At 43.4% G+C, this 19,752-nt stretch overlaps 1 protein-coding gene across 3 annotated transcripts in view; it reads right to left on the bottom strand.

Annotated features, from left to right (window-relative positions):
* LOC134966441 (myb-related transcription factor, partner of profilin-like) overlaps positions 1-13,744 on the bottom strand; it is a 91,138-nt gene extending 77,394 nt beyond the window's left edge. Inside the window, exons 1-2 of one of the 3 annotated variants that reach the window (XR_010188650.1) lie at positions 13,637-13,743; positions 8,318-8,400 (exon numbers count right to left, since the gene is read on the bottom strand). The gene's annotated coding sequence lies outside the window, so the exon portion shown is untranslated. Of the gene's footprint in view, positions 1-8,317; positions 8,401-12,654; positions 12,927-13,636 lie in introns of those variants that run through there. The other 2 variants (XM_063943192.1, XM_063943193.1) reach the window with 2 other exon arrangements.
* Positions 13,745-19,752: the final 6,008 nt, after the last annotated feature.

The following is a 19,752-nucleotide window of genomic DNA, read 5'->3' as shown; positions in this document are numbered from 1 at the left end:
GTAGCAGGAACTTTGTTAGCAGTTGGGCAAAACCATGTGCACTGCAGGGGAGACAGATATAACATGTGCAGAAAGAGTTAGATTTGGGTGGGTTATTTTGTTTCTGTGCAGGGTAAATACTGGCTGCTTTATTTTTACACTGCAATTTTGATTGCAGATTTAACCCACCACACCCAAATCTAACCCTCTCTGCACATGTTAAATCTGCCTCCCCTGCAGTGCACATTGGGGGTCATTCCGAGTTGTTCGCTCGCTAGCAGATTTTAGCAGCATTGCACACGCTAAGCCGCCGCCCTCTGGGAGTGTATCTTAGTTTAGCAGAATAGCGAACGAAAGATTAGCAGAATTGCGAATAGAAATTTCTTAGCAGTTTCTGAGTAGCTCCAGACCTACTCACAAATAGCGATCAGTTCAGTCAGTTTCGTTCCTGGTCTGATGTCACAAACACGCCCTGTGTTCGGCCAGCCACTCCCCCGTTTCTCCAGACACTCCCGCGTTTTTCCCTGACACGCCTGCGTTTTTCCGTACACTCCCAGAAAACGCTCAGTTTCCGCCCAGAAACACCCACTTCCTGTCAATCACACTACGATCGACAGAACGATGAAAAAACTTTGTTAGGCTGTGAGTAAAATACCAAACTTTTGTGCTAATTTACTTGGCGCAGGCGCACTGCGTACATTGCGCATGCGCAGTTTGCGACTAATCGCTCCGTAGTGAAAAAAAATAACGAGCGAACAACTCGGAATGACCCCCATAATATGCACAGTACATATAGTATAATGTACACTTACAGTACGCTGGGTGAGAAAGATAGATAGATAGAGATAGAGATAGAGATATATATATATATATATATGTGAGAAATGTCCACACACAGTAAATCCAACAATGTGCTGGAGAGCTACTTACCATGTTCAGAAGATAAACTCCTCATTCCAGGTGCATAAGTAATATGAAGGGGTGCACTCTCCAGGCTCTCATTAGAATCCAAATCTTTTATTAAGGCACAGATACAATCGGTATTGCTGACATTTCGGTCTTCACTGTGAGGACCGAAACGTCATCAATACTGATTGTATCTATGCCTTAATAAAATATTTAAAATTCTAATGAGAGCCTGGAGAGTGCATATCTTCATATTACTTATATATGTATTATATATACACACAGTATATGGGTGTAGTATGTGTTGCTGGTAGTCGGACTCCCAGCGACCTGCATACCGGCGGCGGAATCCCAACCGCCAGCATACCGACAACTGCGCTCACCACGATGCGGGCACAGTGGCGCTACGCACGCCACGCTATCTATTCTCCCTCCAGGGGGATCGTGGACCCCCAAGAGGGAGAAAGTTGACTTATGCCGGCGGTCGGGATTCCGGCGCCAGTATGGTGGTCGTTGGGAGCCCGGCCGCCGGCAACCTGAAGACCACCCCAGTATATAACACAGCGGACACACAGCGTAATCACACTGCTGCATATATAATATACACAGTACAGAATATAAGATATAATGCACACATATAATGCACTGGGTGATATATACATCCTGTATACAGTATAAGTCGGCAGGACACACGGTGTAATCACACTGCAGCACATATATAACTAGAGACTCACATCTGTAAAGGAGGATACCGACTAGAGGTGCACAGGTCTATGATGGGGCTGGGACTTCGTGGCATTAGGCCCCGTCCCCTAAATACCCGCAAATCGAGAGCCAACCAGGGCAGAGCAGGCAGGGCCAGGATTTGTCCTCCCCTGCTACATCCTCCATGGTTGCAGCTGCAACGTTACACAGCTTGCACTGCAGCAGCTCCGGCTCCTCCACACAAAAAACAATGACACCGGGTGAGCAGGCGCCATACATCCCTCATGGTGAGCGCAGTGCAGATCCTGTGAGTCTGTGACATCATTGATTTTGTTGCTTCACTCAGCACCGCCCTCCAAGTGCCGGCGCCCATAAGCAGTTACCTAAAGCTGCCTAGTGGTGGCGCAGGCCCTGGCTGTCTTATAACCTTCTCAGGCTTACTTCAAAATCCAGGTTTTTGCTCGTGAATGCGCATCAACCTGGGATCTAGGTAGGTCTGAATGCAAATGACCCAAGACTAAGTCCGGGACCGCGACTCTGCTCCCGACCAGGGTCAATGAGCTGAGACCGGGGAATTTGCCGGCGTGATATACCCAGCAATTTCCCGAGTCTGATGTCTAAAAGGGGTATTACCAACTATGGGCATAGTTCATCAAAGCTGTTTTGTCTGGAGCGTTTCACTTTCTAATTGTTGCACCAACTCAATTTTGCCCTCTAAAACACTGAATCCATCTATTTGTATGCTTAAAATGCAAATCACCTGGAATTTATCATGAGTGTCTTTACAGAACTCCTCCCACTCCTTCAAGAAGTCTGGGAGCCCTGGTCTCTACTTCACAACCTTGAAATGTCCTTTTTTAAAAAAAAATCTGTAATTCTGAGGTCTTCTTTACTTCTTAAACACAACTATTCCTCTGTCTTTGGATTCTTCCCTCTCCGTAACCCCCATCCTTCCCTCATTAATTTGCTGCCAATCTCCCTTACCACTCCTCTCTCCTCCCTCTCATTTACAGTAAAAGTATTTCCAGTTTTCTTCTTCACAAAATGTGTTGTAGGTTTGTATTGCACATTTTTGCTGTTTCACTGTTTTTACTTTCTATGCGTTATCTTTGACATTAGAAACATTTTTAAATTAAAAAATGCAAATGACTGTTGATGAGCATCAATGAGTGAAAATTAGAAATACTAATCACTTGCTGTTTTAGGTGAAGAGTTCATGTATTTGGGCCATTGCACCTAGTGTTACGTAGGCCAATGCTAAGTACCATTGTTCCCATCCTGGTACTTGTGGCTGGTGGGTACCAGGGTAAAAAAAGAATATCTATGGTTCCCTTAATGTATTAAACATGAACATGCATCAACCTGGGATTTCTGCATGTCTGAATGCAAACTACCCGTGACTAAAGGCCCATACACACTAGAAGACTTGAAAGATGTGAAAGATGGACAATTTGGAAGATGAGCGATTTCCCTTGAACTCCCTGACAAACAATATTGAGTGTACACACTGAGCGATTTTACAAATGGTCTGAATGACGAACGACCTGCTGAGATTGAGGGGACTGAGCTGCCTTCATGGACGACTGACGACCCACTTCAAACGAGCTCGGGTGCGCGGATTGTTCATCGTTGGCTGTGTACACACTAGATGGTTTGAATGATAGATCGTTCAAAGCCGTAGTTATCGCTCAAATAGCTGGAAAAAATCTTCTAGTGTGTACGGGTCCTAAACCCTGCTATTTACCAGGGTTTGGACAAATTCCCAACAGTATGTCAGAAAGAGGCTTAAATCACCTAAAAAGGGAATTGTCCAAATACATTCTGTAGCAGAGGAGGACACATGGTTCTGGCCAGTTGATTCATATGCCCTTTCCTGTCTAGCTGGTGCAATTGCTACATTGATAAAGGTGTTAGACATACTGTACAGTACTCTGATATATTAAATCCTTTCTCTATTTCCAGTGCACCCCATTCCTGTATGTACATTGGTTCCTTTGCCAGGTGCAGGGTTAAATCCCCCATTTATAAGAGAAGCTGATTCTGTCACAAAGTACATGATGGGTTGCTCCCAGTCTGCTTCTGGGACTCTCAATTATCTTATGTGATAATTAGAGCATCCTGTTGTGATATAATGACTGCTTCTGGGGAAGGCAACCCGTCCAAAGGGACGATGCACAGGTCTGTTCGATGATATACGAGGATTATTTACATGAGAACCAACCTATAAATATAATTTAGTCTTATTAAAGAGCAAAAGATTGTGTATGGTTGGAGGTGCGCCACTAAGTTATATATAATATGTAGAGGCTGTTTATTTGTAAATGTGACCAACGCTCTACTTATATAAGTAATACTGGGGTGGCAGCAGTACGTGTGAGAGGTTAAACCCAGAAACCTCCAGTAATTAAAGTTCAAACAGGATTTACACAACTGCGCCTGCTTGCAAAATAAATTGTCAGTTTAAGTGAAAGAACCACGGAATAATATGTAGTATGAAAAAAACTGACGTTTATTTGTATATAAATAGTATAGGGTCAAAATTTTCATTTACCCAAATACATGAAAAAAATGATAGTGATAATCATGAAGTTAGGCAAAGAATGATGATAAAGAAAAATAAAAAATAAAAAAATTATATAAAAATAAAAAATAATGATAAAAAAATGTAATATAAAAATGTATCACAGTATAAAATAATATTTCTGGATTAGCAGGAATGACCGCGTCCCTCCGGTTTTGAACACTGGCAGACGTCTGTGTTTGCGGACGTCTCCTGCTGCACAGGACGGAGGAGGTTAGCGGGGAGTCCGGGGATATTTAATTTTACCTTCACCCTGCTCACCTCATCCCACCACTGTCCAGATTGGGGTACCCCACAGCGATACTGTGACCAACTGTGAAATTCAACATTCCTGCTAATCCAGAAATATTATTTTATACTGTGATACATTTTTATATTAAATTTTTTTATCATTATTTTTTATTTTTATATAATTTTTTTATTTTTCAGAAAAAATCTATATATGATGATAGAAAAATGACATATAACAATGTGCTATGGCCCTCTTGTAATATCAAAATTCAATACACTTCTTGACCATAATTGGTCCTCATTATATACATGTATGAAGTAAGGGTGAGAGCCATATAAATACAGCAAAATATAAGATTGACAAATAAATACATAAATGTAGGTAGTGGCAATATTCTGTATTCAATAACGTCTGGAGAAATTGTTGTAATTCATTTTTTGCTCCAGAAATAGAATTTTGCCTGCGGCTTCCTGAGCGGTAATCCTCTTAATAATAGTATCAATTATTAATCACATAATAAGCCAGCTGAAAATCACTATACAATTATTGATATTTGCCCTTTAATAGGGACACAGATAACAGTCAAATTGATGCAAGAGTTCAAACTCCAGTGAAATGGTTACTGTTTGACAAAGACAATGTCAGTAAATTGATTAGAGTTGGAAAGCACTACGCAGTTACAATTGTTGCCATTCAATGGGAACCTCTACACAAAAATGTTGCCACTTTATGTACATAGACGTTGCCAATGATCACATTTGAGAATTGAACTGTTACTGCTTATTAAAGCTGTGATGATAAATTATTATTTTGTCATCTGTTTAGCACAAAATGAGAGTGATGATTGTGCTGCTCAAAACATGCATCTTGCTTACTAAATGTTTTACCAAAGCAGTGACAGAAATTACATCAACCATTCGGGCAAATTTCAAAGTGGATGCCCGTTTGGTCATATATCCACAAGAAAGTGCTATATATTGCACATGTCCCTAAATGGCCTATGGCAACCTGTGGTGAGAGAGATCAAATTCCCTCAGGGCCTGTTGGTTTCCCAGTAGTTATAGTATATAGTTTTGATCCCCTCAGGGCCTATTTAGTATCCCAGTAACTCTAGTGTAAAGCTATGATCACTTTTGCATCCAAAGTTATTGCATCTATCAACACAGTGATTAGAAGACACTTTTGCGTAATATATGTTCAAAATAAACAAAATGTTTTAACTCATGCAACCTTTGTGTGCACTTTTTCAAATAGCAGAATAGGTCATGTGAATCTATATCCCAGCAGGGATTGATAAATAATACACTTGTCACATCAACTTCTGTACAATATTGTATGCTGGTGTATCCATTAACCTGATGCTTGCAAGAAGTTATAGAGCATCAAAAAGAAATATACCAGAGAAAAATGCAGAGGTGTCTTGATGCGTGTGGCGGACCCCCCTTCTACTTTTGCCTCATGTGCCTGGGCAGTGAATGAGGTCAATGAGAGTGGGGAGCGATACCGGCACCGTGACAGAAAGATAGGTGCAGAGCGAGCGGCTTCTGCTGTCCCGCAATCACATGCCCCCACCCCTGATATGAAAACATATTGCAGGGGGGCAGGCACACAATGAGGGATGAGAGAGCCGCTCTGAATACCTGTGTGGAGACGGACATATAGTGATGAATTGCTGCAGTGGAAAAACCGCATCTGAAGCAGGGAGCCGCTAAGAAGCTAGATGCCGGATCGGGTTTGTGTCCCGCCCATCTGGAGAAGGTGTACGTCTAGGTGGAGGATGACGTACGTTTCGCCATGGCTTGGTCACATCCATCATCACCTTAAAACTTACTTCCCACTATGTTAGGAAGCTGAAATTTAACATAGGTATTCAACCGGTGGGAAATAGGAAAAGTACGTCATTAGAAATTTAATAAACCTCCCCTTAGGGGATGAAAATGGAGTTGACATATTGACGTCATTACCGATGCTTGGCTTGCATTGCGTGAATGATAACGCCCAAATGGACAATTGGATCAAAATTTGGATTGCACCTCCTGTGGGTAGAATTAGTAAACTACAAAAATGGTCCTGTCACTTTTTACCATATCTGCTACGGGTGCTCCTCGGGTAACGCCAAGAACCATGGATTAATATTTACTTACATTAAGACGTCTCAAATTTACAGCTCTATAGGTTTACCAGATTATTAACACTCATTTATATGTACAACCATGAAAATCAGAAATTCCCGTGTGAAGAATGGGTAGAACAGTTAGTACAATATAATAGCCACTTCCAATCAACATAAAAATGAAAATACAATAATAATAATAATAATAATAAGTGAGTTGAAAACTCGGGATGGGGGGGGGTGTATACTGTAGATTAAATACCTACAGTAGCATGTTTGTTTATACTCATTTATACTCATTGCATCAAACTTTTTATGCTGTTTTGACCTTTGAATATTCTATTGAGTACACATATTATTCCATATACAGACTATATGACACATGATGGATTTACTTAAATTAATCACTGCATGTCATCATTACAGTATGTTACATAACCAAATAACTATCAAAGGTAGCTGATAACCCCTGCCCTAGGTCCAGTTACCTGGCATTCCTTCCCTGGTAGCTACCAGGATTGGTCAAAGAAAGGATCCGGGTAAAGCTCAGTGTAAACGGGTAACCCGGGTCATCCGACCTAGGTCCCATCTACAGCATGCTGAGATTTCCTGGCACATGGAGATAATGTCATCCCCAAGAGCTGGAAGAAGAGAGGCTGCACCCATGTGCAGTGTGAACCGCACCGATATGCAGTGTCAGAGCCGCAGTGTGAATGGGGTCTGTACCCAGTACTAATCCGGATTTGAACCATATTTCAATTCCCAGGTCAGACCCAGGATTTTGGTGGAAAAGGGGTATAACTTATTTTATACCATTGCATAGCTAGAATGCTATTTATGACGCTTTTATACATTAGGAAATATGGCTCACTTATCTCTAATATCAGATATGGGGGAGATTCAATTGTTTGAAAAGTCAGTTGGGAGTCTGTGTTTTTCCTATCTAATAGACAGGAAAAAACAGACACCGAACGACTTTTCAAACATTTGAATTCCCCCTCAATATGTCTTACCTCACAATTTGGAAACTTGAACACTTCCAGTCGATCCCTGTATAGTTTGTCCCAAATTTACTTTGGCCACATGAAATAAATGCCAAACCTTTACCCTTTGTACTGATTTACTGTATAAGAGGCTTGTCCCACAGAAATAGTAAATAAAATGTTGGAAGGTATGTAATTCCTGACACTCATGTTTTTATAATGACCATTGTGTTTGGTGTGTTAAAATATAGTATAATCTAAATCACAGGTGCCTGAACTTGGCTGCAAATAAATGGGCGTGATATGCGTGACCGGTGATCGGGATGCCGGTGGTCAGAAGAGCGGCACCCTGATGGAGACAATCCCGATTAGGGTTTGGTAAGTATACTAACCCTCTCTCCCTACCCTCCTAACCCTAAATCCTAATCCCCGCAACCTAACCCTAACCATCCTCGGTGGTGCCTAAACCAAACCTCCCACCCTGTGGCCTAAACCTAACAGTCCCCGGCATACTTAAGATAAGGATGCTGGCTGTTGTGATTCTGGCGTGGGCACTTCGACAGATGTCACAATTCTGGCGCTGCTCTTTTGGCCGTATGTCGGGATTCCTACGTCGGGATTTATATTGACGGCATCCCAACCGCCAGCATCCTGAACGTATCCCAAATAAACATTGTTCAAAATTTTTAAAAAAATGTTTTCTTCTTTTTTTATTTTTACATTCATTTTTGAGAGGACACAGTTTCAGTAACATGAATTTCCTTACCACTATTAATAAAAAAAAAATACACATTTACAATTACGCAGTTAAAACTTACTTTGTATTTCTGTGGGTCTTCAGATTCCAATGTTAGGATATCTATCTCACACTTCAATCACAATACTAATTTCCACTTTGACACTACAAAAATAAAACATTTAACACAATAATTCACAAACAGGTCACATTGTCAAACCATTTAAGTTATATATGAACTACTATACAGTAATTCTATAATAACTGGCATATCCTTGCTATTAATGACTTACAGAATACTATCAAAGTACAGATAACTAAGGGATACCAATGGTACCACAAAGGTGATGATGTTGCTGATTACTAAAGCAATTAACATACTATCATATATATGCCTATTTATAAAAATTAGTATTCTATTCTATTCAGTTCTATCAGGGCCGGTTCTACACCTTGTGGCGCCGAGTGAGAAAGTTTCCAATGGCGCCCCCCCGGCGCACGGCAAAAAATAGGGGCATGTTTTCATAGGGGAGGGGAGGGGCGTGGCCACAGTTATGCCCCCAATAGCTGTGCCCCCAGATTTGCCCCAAGCAGTTGTGCCCCCCAGTTGCTTTGCCCCCTGTAGCTGTGCCCTCAGTAGCTCTGCCCCCTGTAGCTATTCCCCCAGTAGATTTGCCACAGTAGTTGTGCCCCCTATAGCTATGCCCCAGTAGCTGTGCCCCCAGTAGTTGTGCCCCCTGTAGCTATGCCCCCAGTAGATTTTCCCCAGTAGTTGTGCCCTGTCGCTGTGCCCCCTGTTGCTTTGCCCCCAGTAGTTGTGCCCCCTGTAGCTATGCCCCCAGTAGATTTGCCCCAGTAGTTGTGCCCCCTGTTGCTTTGCCCTCAGTAGTTGTGCCCTCTGCTGATGTGCCCCCTGTTGATGTGTCCCCAGGAGTTGTGCCCCCTGTCGCTGTGACCCCAGTAGTTGTGCCCTCTGTTGCTGTGCCCCTTTGCTTTGCCCCAGTAGTTGTGCCCCCTGTCTCTGTGCCCCTTATAATCCGCTTACAAACACACACAACAATAAAAAAACAATACTTACCACTGCCCCGCTCCTGATTCCCGACCGCTGCTGCTGCTGCTGCTCCGTCTGGCCTCCCGCGGCTCAACTCTATGGGAGAGACATCATGACGTCTCTCCCATAGCAGCGCCGCACAGACACTAGTGGTCAATATTGACCTCTAGTGTCTGTCACTGGAGCCGGCTGCAGCGGACGCCCACACAGCCCACGGCGTCTGCTGCAGCCGGGAAGCGGGGTGTGGGTAGGCGGCGGTGCCTACGGGGTGACTGAGGACGCATCCCCAGGCCGCAACGCTCCGGGCGCAGGCACTGCTTGCCCGCACCAAGAACTGCTCCTGAGTTCTATGAACTGTGAAGGAAAACTCTTAAAGTTACTAACCTCCAGTTGTTGGAGAAACTATCTGGATGCCAGCAGTGTCGGACTGGGGCATGAAGGGCCCACCGGGGGAATGCAGTGAATGGGGCCCATACTTAGGGGTGTGGCCAGCTTACAAAGGGGGTGTGGCCAGCCTCCACAGAGGCTTAAAATACACAATAGTTTAGTGCAGTGCAATGCAACATATCTACCATGTATAATACAAGTGCAGAGTCTGGAACCTGATCCCTAGAGGAAGGAGTGGGCCCCCAGGCAGTGGGGCCTACCGGTGGTTTCCCTCGTACCCCTGTGGGCCAGGCCTACCCTGGATGCCGGTAACTTGCTACAACTGGATTGCCCCTAAGTCTGTCCATTTCCATTTCCCCCACCCACAAGCAGCACAGCATGTTTTTACCAAGGGCCAAATGTCACCTACTAGTTGGACTTTAAAGGGCAGACTAGATGGGCCAAGAGATTATTTTCTGCTGTCAAATTCTATGTTTCCATGACTTATTCTATTCTCTACATTAGGGCTACATGCTTATTGTAGTATCTGTCAGTCTTTCATATGATGCTTTTAAACACAGTTAACAATGACTATTGTGAAGAGTAAAAATGACTACTGCCTCCACACAGTGCCAGCGCCACATAATGTGATGTCACATGTTATGTGAGATACAGCTTTAGGGTTTTATTTGTATTTGTATTTTGAGTTGTAAGATGTTCCTGACCAATTAGACTCATATATATTGCAAATTGACTACAGTATATCAGTGAATGGACTGTATTGCTGCATGTGTTATGTTTGTGTGTTTCGAAGGAAATTATACAAAAACTGACAAATAAAAAACAAAGAATAAAATGTATTGTTTTCTCCATTTTTTTTTAAATTGAAGAAAGCCTTGGAAAACAAAAACATTACCATTCCCGACCCCTCCCCTTTTTTTAATCCAACTGACATAGTGCCCCCTTCCTGCCCTGGTAACACTTGCTTTTCAGGATTAAAAATATGTCACAATTTGAAAGTACAGTATATATTCTACTTTGGGCAACTGTAATCATACAGTAAGTGGACAGATGGAGCAGTTTTGCAATCAATCATATAAACAACATTCAACACAGGTGCGAATCTGATTCAGCATGATATCCTGGCTGTCGGGATCCCAGCGGTCAGGAAACCGACGCCGGGATCCTGACAGCCAGAATCCCGGCGGCGAGCACAGCGAGTCCCCACGTGTGCTTGCTGCGCACGCCACGCTTCAGTCACCACAGGGTTATATTCCCCCTTGGGTGGTGGCATGGACCACCACCTGAGTGGGGATACCGGGCAAATTTCACCAGGTGTCCGTATGCCGGCGTCAGTATCCTTGATTTCCTCCCGTGCGAATCATTTGAATCCCAAGCATTGGACATCCCTGATTTTGCTAACTTAAGGGAGTGATATCCATTTTTCTTTATTATTTGCTTCAAGTTTGTTTTAAATTTCATTGATGTAGAAGAAACATCAACCACCTCTAACATAACAATTTGATGAGAATTTGCCCCCTCACTGGTGGTGCAAAGAGAGGGACACAGGCGGTTATTCAGAGTTGTTAGCAACCAAAGTTAGTAAAAAAGTTAGCAGTTGGGCAAAACCATGCTGCACTGCAGGGGGGGGGGGAGGGGGGGCAGATATAACATGTGCACAGAGAGTTCAATTTTGGTGGGGTGTGTTCAAACTGAAATTTAAATTGCAGTGTAAAAATAGCCAGTATTTACCCTGCACAGAAACAATATAATCCACCCAAACCTAACTCTCTCTGTACATGTTACATCTGCCCCACCTGCAGTCAGGGCCGTCTTTTCGTATGGGCTCAATGGGCTCTTGCCCAAGGGCCCCAGGAGTAAAAGGGTCCTAGGCTGATAGCTGAGGGTCCCCTCTTTCCAGGGGTACCAGTTTTTTGAAAATCGGCCCTGGGGAACCGGAGATATCTCACTTCAAAGCAGTGGTCCCCATCCAAGCCTGTTAATTGTTCTTACCAGCCAGATATCTCGGGTTCTGTCTGACATAGTGGACACTGGCCTCTTGTCTCTACTATGCCCAGAACCAGAGATATCAGCCTTCAAGCAGCTGGTCCCTGCTCCAGCTCCACACGCTTAATATGCAGTTTTATATTTTTGTTGGTGGATTGCTCTGGCTCCTAAACTCTGTTCCCCAAGTCCCCAGTAACTCCTGAAAGGTGGGACTCTCTAGTTTTTTTATCCCATTAAAGCTAAGAAATCTATTTCCAGGAACTGGAGATATCTGCAGTAAAGCAAGCTGCCCTGACCCCAGGAAAATTATGAATATTAAGCCCACTCCACTATCCACCCCTCCTCTGTGTATTAAACACCCCCTACCACCCTGGAAGTCATGTACCAGGCCCCTTCATTCAGCCCAATGTCCCCTTCTACAGTTTAGTGTTCTCCTTCCCGCCCCATTTGTGCAAAAAAGGAATAATTATCAGAAATTATTTCTCCAGGTCCTACATGCTGATCAAAAGATAGAACACCCCCTACCGCCTGCGGACATCAAAGCTGCCGCTGATAGCACCCCCCACTCCTACCGCTGATGGGTGGGTAGGGGCCCCAGTGCATTGCTGTGCCCAGGGGCCTACACTGCTGTTAAGACGGCTCTGCCTGCAGTGCAACATGGATTTGCCCAATTGCTAACTTGTTTTGGTTTGTTAATAACTCTGAATAACCCCCACAGAGTTGATATCTACTATAGCATTACACTGACTAAGGAGTCAAACATAACTGGGAATGAGGGGAGATACCACACATAAATGTTCAGGACCACGCAAAAGCTTAAATTAATATTGTCTAAGATTATTTCAAATTTTAAAACATTCATTTAAAATACAGCAACAAAGTAATGTAATAAATAAACACTATGCTTTCCAATATCTACATTATTACTAATAAGAGGAAATTATAACTTTATATACTTCAGATTATCCCTGACTGAAGTATTGGAATGTACTCACCAGACAGACACTTCTGCCGCAGGACAGTGAGAGCAGTGACATACCAGAGAGGTTTATAAACAACTACACGGCTAAGTTTCGTTTCTGTGAATTTGCAGCTATCATACAGTAATTTCCTTTTTTTATTCAACACAGATATATACCCTGTGTTTCCCATTTAAAAGTCCAGCAGCAGGAAATCCCCTAGGATAACCAAACCTGTTCAAACATGGAAAATTAAAAAGTGGGGAAAAACCAAGCGTTGAACACTCCATTTTTTTCCAAACTTGAACTTCCATGCCTGAGAGAGTTAGGGTGTGTACACACGGTGAGTTCTTTGTTATGCCCGATTTTCACTTGCAATTTCCCTTGAACAACCTGGAGCCCAGATAGCACAGATTTTGACTTACTTTTCTTGAGATATGGACTATGTGTGCTTACGATTTTGGCTTATGTGAGATGTCATTGACATGTGAGATGAACTAGATAGTACACCGATCTAGCAAGGATTGACTTGCCTGCACAGTCTATCTTTTCTTGCGATGCCGACCTGGCGGGACCGCGCATCGGGATCGTAAGGTGACTTTCACCTAGCGATCTGCACTAACTTTTCTTGTGATTTTTAACTTTATAGTCAAAATCGGATGAAAATATCTCACCGTGTGTACACACCCTTACTCTTTCACCTCTCTGCCTGAAGAAGAGAACCTGGCTAAGGAAAACGGTTACTAGCGAGATTTGTTGAAGTACAAGACTTGAATTGAGTTTTTCACACTGTTACTCACCCTACCACACATAAATACTCAGGACCACACAAAAGCTTACATTAATGTTGTCCAAGATTATTTCATATTTAAAAACATTCATTTAAAATTCAGCAACAAAGTAATGTAATAAATAAACACTATGTTCTCCAATATCTACATTATTACTAATAGGAGGAAATAATTATAAGTTTATGGTCTTCGCATTATCCAAGAATGAAGTATTGGAATGTACTCACCAGACAGTACACATCTGCTGCAGGACAGTAAGAGCAGTGACATACCAGAGAGGTTTATAAACAACTAAACGGCTAAGTTTCGTTTCTGTGAATTTGCAGCTGTCATCATTCCTTTATTTACCCTTCACCGGCAATCAGTTTTAGAAGGCTGGGCTTCAGGGCGGTAACACGATTCCGGATATCAGTGATTAAAATGTACATTTACTGTTCCTAATTTAGGATATATATCTTATTGGCAGGTCTCATAATGATTAATGTAACAATATTTGGATTCTATAATGTGATCTATACTAATTCAGATTTTGTAGGGTGTGTCATTTCAGCTGCCCCCTTAGACCTATATTTTGTAATGAAGTTTTCGAGACAGATTTCATGATGGCACAATTATAATGTAATGTCTTTCACTGAACACTAGCAGATGCGTGCCATGTAACCAGCATAAGTTAGGGCATTGCAATGCTCTATCCAACGTATCTGCAAGAGGTGTTCTTCATTACATGATTGTTGTTGGGACAAACCAAATAATGGCCTCTATGCTGAATGCTTGCCACCAGAATGGGCCTGCGCTGCACAGCCGGATTACTAGTAAGGCAGTACAAGCCCTAGGGAGCTTTCCCGCTACAAGCCATTATTTCCCCACCAAGACTTATAAAAACATTTCTTGTTCCAAGTATCAGGGGGCATGCAGTTTCCCCAATTTTGGGAGAACTGAATTAGAGAAGAAGCATATTCTCTAACATGACCCCTTCTACTAGGTGCAAAATGCTCTGTTACTGGACTTCCCACTTAATTTAGGATTGCAGGCACCTATGTTGAACTGATTAATTGACGAGAAGGATTTTTTTTTTTAACACAGATGACTGTAATCATAAATTTGGTGGGCTGTACAGCAACAGAGAATATCTAGTGGAAGGGGACATGTTGGAGTGCCTGAAGAAGTAATGTTGGAAGATACAACTTATAACAGCTCCATCTTGCTGCAGTGCACTATTGTTAAGACACCCATGATCATGTGCTTAACCCTGATTGGCAGAGCCCAGTGCATGTTTCTCTGCCCAAGCAGGGGGTGGGGCTACACTGGCTTGTGGTTACATCAGACAGACATCATAGATGAGGAGTGAGCTGCTGCCATCAGCAGAGCACTGTAGGAGGAAACACAGTGCTGTGTGCCCCGGTCTGTCTGGCTGTGATCTCCTGCTTGTGCATACACTTAGAGTATATATATATATATATATATATATATATATATATATATATACTGTATATATATATATATATATATATATATATTAGAGATGAGCGGGTTCGGTTCTCTGAGAACTGAACCCTACCGAACTTCATGTCCCGAACCCGGATCCGAGCGGTACTGCCGTATGAATCCAGTGATACTGCCATATAATTCCAGTGGTACTGGCGTATAATTCCAGTGGTACTGGCGTATAAATCCAGTCCAGTGATACGACCGTATATGTCCAGCGGTACTGCCGTATAAATCCAGTGATACTGCCGTATAATTCCAGTGGTACTGGCGTATAATTCCATCGGTACTGGCATATAAATCCAGTCCAGTAATACTGCTGTATATGTCCATTGATACTGCCGTATAAATCCAGTGATCCTGCCGTATAATTACAGTGGTACGGGAGTATAATTCCAGTGGTGCTGGCATATAAATCCAGTCCAGTGGTACTGGCGTATAACTCCAGTGATACTGCCGTATATGTCCAGTGGTACAGCAGTATAAATCCAGTGGTACTGGCGTACAAATCCAGTCCAGTGATACTACCGTATATGTCCATTGGTACTGACATATAATTCCAGTGATACTGCCGTATATGTCCAGTGATACTGCCATATATGTCCAGTGATACTGCCATATATGTCCAGTGATACTACCGTATAATTTCAGTGGTACTGGCGTATAATTCCAGCGGTACTGGTGTATAAATCCAGTCCAGTGATACTGCCATATATGTTCAGTGGTACTGCCATATAATTCCAGTGATACTGCCATATAATTGCAGTGATACAGCCCTATAATTCCAGTGGTACAGGCGTATAATTCCAGTGGTACTGGTGTACAAATCCAGTCCAGTGATACTGCTGTATATGTCCAGTGGTACTGCAGTATAAATCCGGTGGTACTGGCGTACAAGTCCAGTATAGTGATACTACCGTATATGTCCAGTGGTACTGCCATATAAATCCAGTGATACTACTGTATATGTCCAGTGGTACTGCAGTATAAATCCAGTGGTACTGGCGTATAAATCCAGTGATGCTGCCGTATATGTCTAGTGGTAATGCCATACAAATCCAGTCCAGTGATACTGCCATATAAGTCCAGTGGTACTACCGTATAAATCCAGTGGTACTGCCATATACTTCCAGTCCAGTGGTACTGCCATATAAATCCAGTGGTACCGCTGTATAAGTCCAGTGGTACTGTCGTATAAATCCAGTCCAGTGATACTGCCGTATAAATCCAGTGGTACTGCCGAATAATTCCAGTGATACTGCCCTATAATTCCAGTGGTACGGCTGTATAAATCCAGTCCAGTGGTACTGCCGTATAAGTCCAGTGGTACTGTCGTATAAGTCCAGTGGTACCGCCATATAAGTCCAGTGATACTGCCGTATAAGTCCAGCGGTACTGCCGTATAATTCCAGTGATACTGCCGTATAATTCCAGTGATCCTGCCGTATAATTCCAGTGGTACTGGCGTATAAATCCAATGATACTGCCGTATAATTCCAGTGGTACTGCCATATAAGTACAGTCTAGCGGTGCTGCCATATAAGTTCAGTGGTGCTGTCCTGTGCTGTATATTATTTACTCCGAATAAAGGGGTTATTAATATGTAATCCAAATAATTTTCACAGGGTTTGTCCTGTGTGATGTAGAGGTATGCTCTCCTGTACTGCATATTGTTATATAGCTCCAGAAAAATAATGGAGAACAAAAATTTGGAGGATAAAATAGGGAAAGATCAAGAACCACTTCCTCTTAGTGCTGAAGCTGCTGCCACTAGTCATGACATAGACGGTGAAATGCTATCAACGTCGTCTGCCAAGGCCAATGCCCAATGTGATAGTAGAGAGCATGTAAAATCCAAAAAGCCAAAGTTCAGTTTAACGACCCAAAAAAAATAATTTAAATGGTCTGAGGAGAATAATAAACTTGCCAATATGTCATTTACGACACAGAGTTGCAAGGAACGGCTAAGGCCCTGGCCTATGTTCATGACTAGTGGTTCAGCTTCACATGACGATGGAAGCCCTCATCCTCTTGCTAGAGAAATGATAAGAGTTAAGCTGGCAAAAGCACAGCAAAGAACTGTGCATTCTAAAATGGTATCACAAATCCCCAAGGAGAGTCCAAGTGTGTCAGCGGTTACGATGCCTGACCTTCCCAACACTGGACGGGAAGAGGTGGCTCCTTCCACCATTTGCACACCCTCTGCAAGTGCTGGAAGAAGCACCCACAGGCCAGTTTCTGATATTCAAATTGAAGATGTCACTGTTGAAGTACACCAGGATGAGGATATGGGTGTTGCTGGCGCTGAGGAGGAAGTTGACGATGAGGATTCTGATGGTGATGTGGTTTGTTTAAATCAGGCACAGGGGGAGACACCTGTTGTCCATGGGATGAATAAGCCCATTGTGATGCCTGGGCAAAATACCAAAAAAGCCACCACTTTAGTGTGGAATTTTTCTCCACAAATCCGGACAACAGGTGTCAAGCCGTTTGTTGCCACTGTCAATCTGTAATAAGTAGGGGTAAGGACGTTTACCACCTAGGAACAACCTCCCTTATACGTCACCTGCTGCGCATTCATGAGAAGTCAGTGTCAAGTTGTGAAACTTTGGGTAAGAGTGTAAGCAGTCCACTGACACCTAAATCCCTTCTTCCTCTTGTACCCAAGCTCCCGCAAGCCACACCACCAACTCCCTCAACGTCAACTTCCTTCTCAGTCAGGAACAACAGTAGTCCTGCAGGCCATGTCACTGGCAAGACTGAGGAGTCCTCTCCTAACCGGGATTCCTCCGGAGGATCCTTGAGTGATACACCTACTGCTGCTGCTGTTGCTGCCGCTGCTGTTGTTGCTGCTGGGAGTTGATCATCATCCCAGAGGGGAAGTCGGAAGACCACTTGTACTACTTCCAGTAAAAAATTGACTGTCCAATAGTCCTTTGTGAGGAAGATTAAATATGACAGCAGTCATCCTGTTTCAAAGCGGATAACTGAGGCCTTGACAGCTATGTTGGTGTTTTAATCGTGCGTCCGGTATCCGCCATTAGTTCAGTGGGACTTAGAGAATTGTTTGAGGTAGTGTGTCCCCGGTACCAAATCCCATTTAGGTTCCACTTCACTAGGCAGGTGATACCGAGAATGTACAGAGACGTCAGAAAAAGTGTCCTCCGTGTCCTAAAAAATGCTGTTGTACCCAATGTCCACTTAACCACGGTCATGTGGACATGTGGAACAGGGCAGACTAAGGACTATATGACTGACAGCCCACTGGGTAGATGTATTGCCTCCCACAGCAACAACAGCAGCAGCAGCAACCAGTAGCAGCATTTTGCAAACGCCAACTCGTACCAAGGCAGGCTACGCTATGTATAACCGCTTTCTGTAAGAGGCACACCACTGACAACCTCTTACGGAAACTGAGGGACATCATCGCACAATGGCTTACCCCAATTAGACTCTCCTGGGGATTTGTGATATCGGACAACGCCACCAATATTGTGCGTGCATTACATCTGGTCAAATTCCAGCACGTCCCATGTTTTGCACATACAATTAATTTGGTGGTGCAGAATTTTTTTTAAAAATTACAGGGGAGTGCAGGAGATGCTGTCGGTGACCCGAAAATTGCGAGCCACTTTCAGCATTCAGCCACCGCGTGCCGAAGAATGGAGCACCAGCAAACACTCCTGAACCGGCCCTGCTATCACCTGAAGCAAGAGGTGGTAACGAGGTGGAATTCAACACTCTATAGTATATGCTTTAGAGGATGAAGGAGCGGCAAAAGGCCATTCAAGCCTATGTATCCACCTATGATATAGGCAAAGGAGGGGGAATGCACCAGACTCAAGCGCAGTGGAGAATTGTTTCTGTCTTATGCAAGGTTCTCCAACCCTTTGAACTTGCCACAGGTGAAGTCAGTTCAGACACTGCCAGCTTTAGTCAGGTCATTCCCCTCATCAGGCTTTTGCAGAAGCAGCTGGAGAAATTGAAGGAGGAGCTAATACGGAGCGATTCCGCAAAGTATGTGGGACTTGTGGATGGAGCCCTTCATTCGCTTTGCCAGGATTCAAGTGTGGTCAATCTGTTGAAATCAGAGCACTACATTTTGGCCACCGTGCTCGATCCTAGGTTTAAGCCTACGTTGTATCTCTCTTTCCGGCAGACACAAGTCTGTAGAGGTTCAAAGACCTGCTAGTGAGAAAATTGTCAACTCAAGCGGAATGTGACCCGTCAACAGCTCCTCCTTCACTTTCTCCCGCAACTGGGGCTGCGAGCAAAAAGGATAACATTTCCTAGCCCACCTGCTGGCGGTGATGCAGGGCAGTCAGGAGCGAGTGCTGACATCTGATCCGTACTGAAGGACCTGCCAACGATTACTGACATATCTACTGTCACTGCATATGATTCTGTCACCATTGAAAGAATTGTGGAGGATTATATGAGTGACAGCATCCAAGTAGGCATGTCAGACAGTCCGTATGTAGGAATCGGTATGAAATACCTCCAATCAAAATGCCGATGTTCAAAATCCCGACACCAATTGACCGATGGTCAAAATCCCGACAAGGTCAAAATCCCAACATTTAAAATACCGACAAGGTCAAAATACCGACATGTAAAATGCTGACTGGTCAAAATACCGACATGCATTTTTTGTTGTTTTTTTGTGTGTGTATGTCGACATAAGTCAACATAGACACCATATAAAGTGTACCGCGTCCCCTCGCATGGCTTGCTGCGCTCGTCATGCTTCGGGCACGGTGCCTCACTGCGCTCGGCACACTATTATATTCCCCCGCCTGGTCCACTGGGATGGTAAAGTATGAACAAGTCGGTTTCAATGAAAAAAATCATGAAAAAC

Source organism: Pseudophryne corroboree, chromosome 10 (assembly GCF_028390025.1).
Source record: "Pseudophryne corroboree isolate aPseCor3 chromosome 10, aPseCor3.hap2, whole genome shotgun sequence".
Taxonomy (NCBI): domain Eukaryota; kingdom Metazoa; phylum Chordata; class Amphibia; order Anura; family Myobatrachidae; genus Pseudophryne; species Pseudophryne corroboree.
The sequence above is the reverse complement of the archived record's forward strand: the minus strand, read 5'-3'. Positions and strand labels throughout refer to the sequence as shown.